The 8,864-nt window shown below is 48.4% G+C and overlaps 1 protein-coding gene across 1 annotated transcript in view; it reads right to left on the minus strand.

Annotated features, from left to right (window-relative positions):
- MRPS17 (mitochondrial ribosomal protein S17) overlaps positions 1 to 8,600 on the minus strand; it is a 198,608-nt gene extending 190,008 nt beyond the window's left edge. The window contains exon 1 of the mRNA XM_079325055.1: positions 8,590 to 8,600. The gene's annotated coding sequence lies outside the window, so the exon portion shown is untranslated. The remainder of the gene's footprint in view (positions 1 to 8,589) is intronic.
- Positions 8,601 to 8,864: the final 264 nt, after the last annotated feature.

Raw genomic sequence — 8,864 nt, forward strand, 5'->3', positions numbered from 1 at the left:
AGCTCTTTAAAAAGGACTAATTGTTAAGATTTGCAAAATCCATTTTTTCCCATCATCCCTGAAAATCCATTTTAGAATTGGTAAATTTGTTCTAGGATTAGATTAATAGGTTTCATGATTTATAAACCTTTTCTTCTCTCTCACCCTCCCATTGACTTTTAAAAAGCAGTCACAGACTTTGGCTCAGCCCAGATTTTAGCAGTAATTTCTCAACCACTGCTGTTGGGATATCCTGACAGGGTTTGGTGGATTTCCCACCTGGAATGCCAGGACATGCCAGTGCCAAACCCTCCTTACAAACAGGATGCTCGAGGGTGGGATGTGTCAGCATGGGAAGCATCCTTGGAACCAAAAACAAACAAAACCCAGCAAAATAATTTAAGGCCTTGCTTTGAATCACCTGAAAAAGACCACAACAGCACCACCTGCCCAGAGCAGCTGTGTTCAAATGTGGAAAACACAGCAGAAAAGCAGAAAATGGTGCTGTTATCCAGAATATCTCACAAACTCCAACAGTTTGCTGGGCACTGTTTGCTCAGGGGCTTTCCCTGTCAGTGATGGTGAGTTTATATTCATTGGCCCTTGAGGGATTTGTTCTCTGTGCCCTCCTTTCCTCTCACACACTGCCCAAACATCCCTCAGACATCCCAGTGGGATCAAACAAGCCACTGACACATGAGAACCACAGCAAATCTCAGCTCCCCATGGGACCTGTACAGAGCAGCCTTGTGGAAGCAAATAATTTATCAGACTCAACAAAAGGTCCCACTGAGCAGCCCCAAAGCCACTGTCACAGCTCCACTTTGCTCCGTGGCCACATCATTCCCAGCTTGGGCTGATGGATTCTTAATTAGCATCTTAATGTGAGGAGCATATGCAATGAAGCATGAAAAGAAAATCCCCATCATTTAAATTCATTAACAGTCATCCAAAGTCTTCAGTGCAGAGGTGGAATTAGCTCTGAACTCCTTGGGAGAGCCCAGCTGTGCTCACTAAGCTGTGCTGGATGTTGCTTATTTATTGAGCTGCCTCCAGGAGGGTTTGGCCCCCTGGATTTGCCCCCCTGGATTATTAGGGATTGCAATCCCCTCTGGATTCTTAGGGGTTGATCTCCTGGGTGGCTGTGCAGGGGCACCAAGAGGTGGAACCACAGCCATCACCCCAAATCTGGATGCAGAGCTGCTCATGGGAGTGGCAGTGCCTCCCTGCCTCCCTGGTGTTTGGTGGTTTTTTGGACAGGATTTCCCTGTGTCCTTCTGATCCCTGCAGCTGCCTGGGCTCTGTCTCCTGCCTGGGAGGGCTGCAGGGCACTGGGTGTGAGAGGAACATCCCATGTCCTGGCAAAGCTCTGCCTTTGGGATGGGGTGACAGCAGGATGGGATGTGGCTGCCCAGATGTGCCCAGATGTGCCCAGGTGTTTTTGGGGGCACAGAGCCCCATTCACACCCTGTGCTCAGAACAAGGGCTGGAATGTGCCTGAGAGATCCCCCAGGGCTGCTGGGGTGAGGAGCTGTGAGAACCCAGCCCCTGTAAATAAACACAAGGTGGACTTTAATAAGGCAGGACTTTTCCATCTGCTGGGATGGAAATAACTCATTTTCCAGCCCTGCTTTCCCAACCTTCTCTCCCTCACACATTAGCCATCACCATGGATGGTACTGCCCACATTGAAGTCACCAGGCTCCCTCTGAATCCCCAAAACCCCAATCCAAGAGCCAGACCCTGCACTGGGCTGGGCTCAGAATTCCCACAGAGTCCTCCTGCCACTGGTGAGGAGCTGGGCAGATGGGAGGAGGGGAGGAACAGCTTGTGCCAGCAAGGCTTGTCCTCCTGAGTATCCCCTGCCTTCCCCTGGGCATTGTCTGTCCTCAGTGTTTTGCTGAAGACAAATTACCAGAGCCAAAGAGGCGAAGAAATCAGAATAAGCTGCTCCAGAGCAATTATAGTGAAGGCCTCATTTACAGAGAAAACCTGATTTAATGCAAAACAGGCTTAGAGGCTGCAGCAAACTAGTCTGGTTTAGGGTGTTTGTAGCTTCTTGAATTTCTTTCACTCAATTAGGGATTGGTTTCTATAAGCCAACCCCAAATTCACCATTAAAAAGGAATAAGAAACCCTTGCAGTGCAAATAAACAGGATCCAGCTCCTGTTTGCATTCAGTCCCTGCTGCTTTCCAGGCTCCTGAGCTGGAACTATCTCTGGAAGGGGACAGCAACCAACCTGATAAATCCAGAAATGCCCTGGGAATGCCCAATTGGCCACAGTCTAACATCCTTGGAGGTCTGTGGGTCACAGTCTGTGCTGGGTTTGCATGGAAGGCTTGACAGAGGGGATACAGGAGCAGATGCCAGAAGCTTCCAGCTCCTCCTTATCTCCATCCACAAGATTTTCCCTTTTATTTTCTCTGCTCTCCAGAGGAGGAGGGCAGGGATGGAGCAGCTTTGGGCCCAGTCAGGGTCAGCCCACCTCCCTATCCCATCATCTTCCCCGTGCCAGAGCTGCAGGGTTTGAGGAATGCACAGATCTGAGATTCTTTCAGACATCTTTAATAAATGATAGAAAAAGCTCTTTTTTCCCTCCCCCCTTCTATGCCAGAAGATTTTCACATCGAGTTTCAAAGAGATCTTTTATTCCCAGAATGGGGAAATAAAACCATTTCCATTCAAAACACTACTCGAAGATTACATTTGCCTCAACCTAATTTTTAAAATACTTTCGAAAGAGAGGAAAATGAGTGTAAAGCAAACAGGAATCTGGTTTATTTTGGATTATATTGACTCTCTCATATCTCAAAGGCTTTGAGAAGGTGCAGAGGCCTCACACACACAAATTCCTTTACAGCCAGAAAAAAAGAAACGCCGGATAAAATTTCAATTTTGGGTGGCACTGCGGAAGAAATCTCATTCTGGGGTGGGTTTTTTTTTTTTTTTCCCTGGTTAGACAGAAGAATGAAAAAGCAATTATTCATGCAGTTCTCATTAACCATGCATTTACAAGTTGTTTGGAGGTGATTAGTCAGTCTGAGTCGCTGGCCCAGACAGCAGCAGCGTGTGTTTATTAGCGCGGCGGGGAAGGTGCTGGAGGTGCTGCGGGGCCGGCGCTGCGAGCATCAGCCACAGCCTCTCGCTATTGATTAGCGATTTCGGCAGCCCGCACTCATTAGCATCGCTCTCCCCGCTGTGCTAATGAGCGCTTTAAGGCCAGACCTGTAATGTAAAGCCGGGTTTTGAGCGGCGGGCTCAGGGCCGGTGCTGCTGGTGGGTTTTTGGCTGCAGGATCCCCGGGCTGCTCTGGGGATCGGGGATTTCTCCCGAGGTCTCCTTGGGGAAAGCTGGGCGGTGTTTTTCATCCTGTCAGGAAAATTAATCCACAAGCACCAGAGGTTTATGTCCAAAAAGGAGACAGAGGAGGCCTCTTTGATTTATTCAGAAAAAGGGAGAGGCCAAGGGGCATTCCCCTGGGATCTCTCAGATTTTTGGAGGATGCTGCCTCCTTTTATCCTAATTTCCCTCTCTCTTTCCCCACTGGCTGAGGTACTTGAGAGGCACAGACTTCCTAGAACACCTGATACCTGAGATTCCCTTCTAATGTACAATCCTCCCTTTTAATTTTAATTCTTATAGAATTCATGGTTTTCCCCGCATTGCTTCTTTCATCTTCCAATATCCAATTTCACTTCTCAGCAAACCTACAGTTTGTTTTTAAAGACAAATATCTTTTTTCTATTCATCAATCAGTGGAATCCATCCCATAGTTTCTTTTCTCTCTTGGTGCTGGTTTTATCCACCAGCAGACCCACATTTTGTTTGTAAAGACAAATCCCTCATTCCTCTCAATCCCATTGCCTTTCTGGGGCTGGAGCCATCAGCTGTTTCCCATCCAGGTGACTTTGGGAACATTCCCTCGGGGCTGATGGAGTGCTCTGACCTGGCAGTGAGTGTGGGAAAGGCACAGATTCAGGTGCTGCTCATAAAAATGGGAGGATTTACTCCAGCAAATCATTCAGCCCAGCAATTGTGTTCTTCTCCCTCCAACTCTCCTGCCCTCCTTCTTTCCCTTTCCTAATGAAATAGCTAAATGACAAGGACTGAATTCTGCAGTAGGGAGAATTCAGCCTAGGCCTCCTCCCAGGATAATCTATTACCTTCACAAATTACTGCAGACAGTTCTTTATTGTTTAAAACCTTTTATCCAAATAAATGCATAAACCTTTTGGAAGGGAAAGAGGAGGAGGGGGGAGATGAAGGGAACCAGCATTTGAAATGAAACTCTCCTTCCCTCATTGACTATTGTATGCTAAAAAAAAAAGAAAATAAGACTGAAAAAAGGAAAAATGACTGAAAGAAGAGGAAAGGAATGAGCCCAGGGGAACAGAAATTGGTGATCTGCAATGGATTTCATTAAAGTCTTCCCCTTTTAAATATTACAAGTGTTTGTTCTCTGCAACCTGATAAATATCTGGCTGTGTTGAGATTGAAAATTGATAAGCCATGCAACATCAATCTCTTTCAGACTCACAGCCTCCCTGCAAACTCATCACTTTGGGATGGCCCCACTTTAATTAGCTGGTGGGGTAATGCCATGCTGGGCAGCCTGGAAGTATTTGCAAGGTTCTGCTCCATTAGGCCCCTTTGAGAAGATGTTTCCCACCCATCCAAACACAAATGGAGAGGCCAAATGAAGGAGCTGCCTCTTCTCCTTCCTGCCTGGCACAATCCATTATTCTCCTTTCAGCATCCCCTCTCTGCAGGCAGGCAGGACCAGGCTGGGGACAGCAGGGATGCTCAGGGAGGGGGTTTGGGAAGGGGAAGGGCCAGGGAATGAATCTCAGTGTGGAGGCAGGCACCTGGTTTGTGGTTGATCAGGATTGTGCTGTGGGTTTTTGACACCCACAAACTCTCAGGCTCTGAGGGCACAGTAAGGAGCTGCCATCCCAGTCTGCCCAGCTCAGAGCAGCATCTGTGCATTGAGCAAGACTCAAACATGAGCTTCAAGGTTTTCCTCTCCCCCCAGTGGCCTCAATGCCCATTGTCCCCCCACTCACTGAGTGTTTGTGAGTGCAGGGAGATGTCTCAGCTCAGCCCAGACCCAACTGCTCCATTTTGGGGAACCTCTTTGGAGCCATCCAGCAGGAGCTGAACTTTCTGTGCCCCCTTGGAGACTGTCCTGGAGACAATCATTGAAATCCTGGGAGCAATCCTGAGACAATAATTGAAAAGTAACCTCAGGGCTGTTCACAAACCACTGTTGACTCCTTAATCGAACTGTTGGAGCCTCTGGCATCTCCTCTGAGCACCCTGAGAGTCAGCTCTGCCCAGTTTGGCCATCCCAGTCACCGGGGCAGCTCAGGGCACCCAATTTCTGCTCTGCTTCCTCCTCCTCCTCTGTTCCCAGCCCCGTGCCCTGTCCCACAGCGGTGGGTGGGAGTGGGGCCATCCCGGATTCAACCAGAATTTAGGGGAGCTCTGGAGAGGCAGGAAATCACTCGGAGCCGAGCACAATGAAGATGCTGCCCGGGAGAGCAACTCCTCTTGTCTGCCCTGGCCACTCTTTATCAGGAAAGCCTCGTTCACTCTAACAAAGCTCAACTAATGTGCTGTTTATTACCCTGGCTGCGGCGTTTGGACTGTCAGGAGATGAAGAAATATCCCCAGAATTAACAGCAACATAACAGAGGAAGAAGAGCCAGGGGAGAGGTTAAGGCAAGTGCTGTTATCTGAGAAATAGGCTCGTAAAGCCTTCACTGAGAAGGGTTTGTGCTCTGTACCTGACAGGGGAACGGGGCAGCAGAGCCTGGGCACAGGCACAGGCTGGCACAGGGCACAGCCACATTCCCCTGTGCCTGCGTGGATGTCAGGAAATTAATCCACAAGCACCAGAGGTTTGTGTCCAAAAAGGAGGCAGAGGAGTCCTGTGACTATTTGAATAAAGGGAGAGGCCATGGGGCATTGCCTTGGGGACACAGCCTCCTTTTAATCCTCATTTCTCAGCTGCATTTCCCTCTCTCTTTCTCCACTGGCTGAGGTACTTGAGAGGCACAAATTTATATTGCTTTATTTTATACAGACAGAGCAAAGCAGCTCTGGGGAACGTGAGGGGTCCCTGCCCACTCCACACTCCACTGGACCTTGGTTTGCAGCTTCTCTTCATAGTATGGTCTCTCATTGTAATCAATAATTTTTGGTTTTTTGCTGTCATAATTTTGCCAGGTAAGCAGTGGTGATGAATAAACATCTGTAAAGTCTCTGGGAGTCAGTCTCATAGATAACCATCTGATCTTGGTAGATAAAAATTGGGAAGTCTGGTGCTTGTAGATAGACAGCATTGATCACACAAAGGCAGGAAATCTGATTTTGCAAAATCTATCGGACTATTGGAAAGTCTGATTTTGCAAGCTGGTAGTAGATACAACTTATTTATTCATATTCATAACAGGGGGATTTCAAACAGAATGATTTAATCATATATTTTCCTCTATCTAATGTTCATGCTTCACTTTGGATCTTAGTATTCTAGTTTATACAAACCTCAATACTTTCATGATTAACAGGAATCTTTTATCAATTATCACACAGGGAATTTGGGAGCACCCTGAGGCTGGAAACTCAGCAGGAGAGATTAGAGATGGGCAGGAGGGAGGGAGGCTCAAGGCTGGAGGTGTGATCTGAAATGCAGGGGACACGCTGAGGGAAAGCAGGAAGAGCCCAAATGAGGATTTTGGATTTTGAAGGACGGTCCTTTGGGTCACCAGCAGTGGGATGCTGGTGACATCCAGCACATCCCTGGATCCAGGAGGATGGATTCATCTGGGATGGAACACCCTGGCAATGCCGTGGGGAGGGTGGGCTGCCCCGTCAGAACAATGCAATTAAACCACTTAATTCCTAATGTTAATTAACCTGCGCCTGCTCTGGCACCTTTGTCGAGGAATCGCCCTGCTCTCCGGGGTGCTCTTGGGAAAGCAATTATATCCTACTTACTTGGCAATTAATTACAGCTCCAAGAAGGCCGGGGGAGGGCACCTCTTCCTGTTTGATCTTGTAAATGCTTCATTAAAGGCCAAACAAGGAATAGGATATTTTTATCGTTTTGCTCACCTGGGCAACTCCTTGTCCTCCTTCCCTTGGAGGAGGCAGCGGTGGTGGGAATTCTGCTTTGTTTTAGGAAGGAAGAAAGGCCAGACCTGCTGGAGTTAATTTGGCACAGACATCACTCTGCTGCTGCCCGTGGCTCCCAAATGAAGGCTCAGGGAAGGACAGGTGACACTTCCCTAATGAAACAGCTTTTCGGGAGGAAGGCTGCAAATGAAACCGGGCTTTGCACTGTGCCTGCAAACCTGGGGAAATGCACATTTGAGATCCAGAGAATTTCGAGGGAGATGTTTGGGGTCAAACACTGATCACATTCAGTCCCTCTGAACAAAGCTCTTAAGCCAAGAAATGGAAACTTTGGAATTTAATGAAAGATGCCGAGGTTTTGATTTTTCTTTCTAATTAAGCCACCGGGAAAAATCATCCTGTTGGGATTTTCTCAGGGCGAGTGGCATTTCCAAAGCCTTGTTCTGCTGAAGACACGCAGTTCAGTTAGACAATAACGCCTTTGTTTTGTGCGTTCTCACCCAGTTTCACAGTGAATTGAGCAACAGACGCCGAAGAATGTGTTAAATGAATAATTGGGTGAAGCAAGGAGCAGAATCCAAGCTCTTCCACAGGGATAACCCCTGAGCAAGGCCCCAGGAGGAAACACAGGAAGTTGTTGCCTACAAACAAAAGGAAAAAAAATCTTGCAACAGTGTCAAAATGAGAAGATAAAAGCAACTCATTAATGAAAGCTTTCAGGTGCACAAATGTGGCTCTGTGCACGTGAGAAAGGATTTCTATAAATTTGATAAAGTTAATTAATGAGTATACCCAGCAGGTACATTCAATAAGAAATCAGTTACCCCAGTAACCCATCCTTGGGTCAGCCCTTGGTGTTGGTCCAGCGGCTTCTTTGCCCCATTTTCTTAAGTTCTGGTGGAAAACAAGATGTTCTTGTCAGAAATTCACTTTTCAAGAATAAGACTGAACAGAATTCCGAGAATGTGTTAGGGCTGGTGAGAAAGGGCAGGAAAAGTGCTAGAAAGGACACAACTACATATTTAAAACCCACAAGGCTACAAATACATGAAAAATGTATGAAGAGGTGGAAGGGTGTGGAGGTGAAGAGGAGCTGCTGTGTGCAGAAATCAGTTTGAAGGTATCAGGCACATTCTGCAGCATCTCCATGGGGTGGTGAGCATTGCCTAAACCAGCGTGTGGTGGTGCCACCACGTTCTTGAGTCCAGCTGTGCCACCTCAAAGACTGGGCCGGTGTGGCCCGTGCCCGGGTGGCCTCTGTCCCCTCCTGGCTGTCCCAGGGAGAATCGCTGGCTCTCAGCAGCTCTGCCTTTCCCGAGCATCCTCTCGGGGTGGGAACGCGGAGCTCCATGGATTATTCTGGATGCTGCGGGCAGCTGGAGCGTGTCAGGGGTGCTGTGCAGCCTGGAGATGAAGCGAGGGAAGGGCAGGGGGAGAACAGACGAGCAGGGGAAGAAAAGACTCTATTTACTGTGTTGCCGCATCTCTGAGCTTATCTACCGGATGCTGCAGAGCCCAGCCTTTGTTATGCTAATCCCACTCTCATCAGCACGGCCCCCACGGCTCTTCCCAGCCTGCCCAGGCGCCTTCTCGCTCCAGTGGAAGCACCAAGTCAGCAGAACTGCCGGGGCTTTGCCCGGATCGCAGCCGCTTTCTTGGTGTCCCTTTGAACTGCTGCGAGGAGAAATGAAAGGAGCGCGGAGGAAGGAGCACGCAGCCGGGAGGGGACACTGCTGAAGGCTAGGC

This window comes from Erithacus rubecula (assembly GCF_903797595.1).
Source record: "Erithacus rubecula genome assembly, chromosome: 22".
In the NCBI taxonomy this organism is placed as follows: Eukaryota; Metazoa; Chordata; class Aves; order Passeriformes; family Muscicapidae; genus Erithacus; species Erithacus rubecula.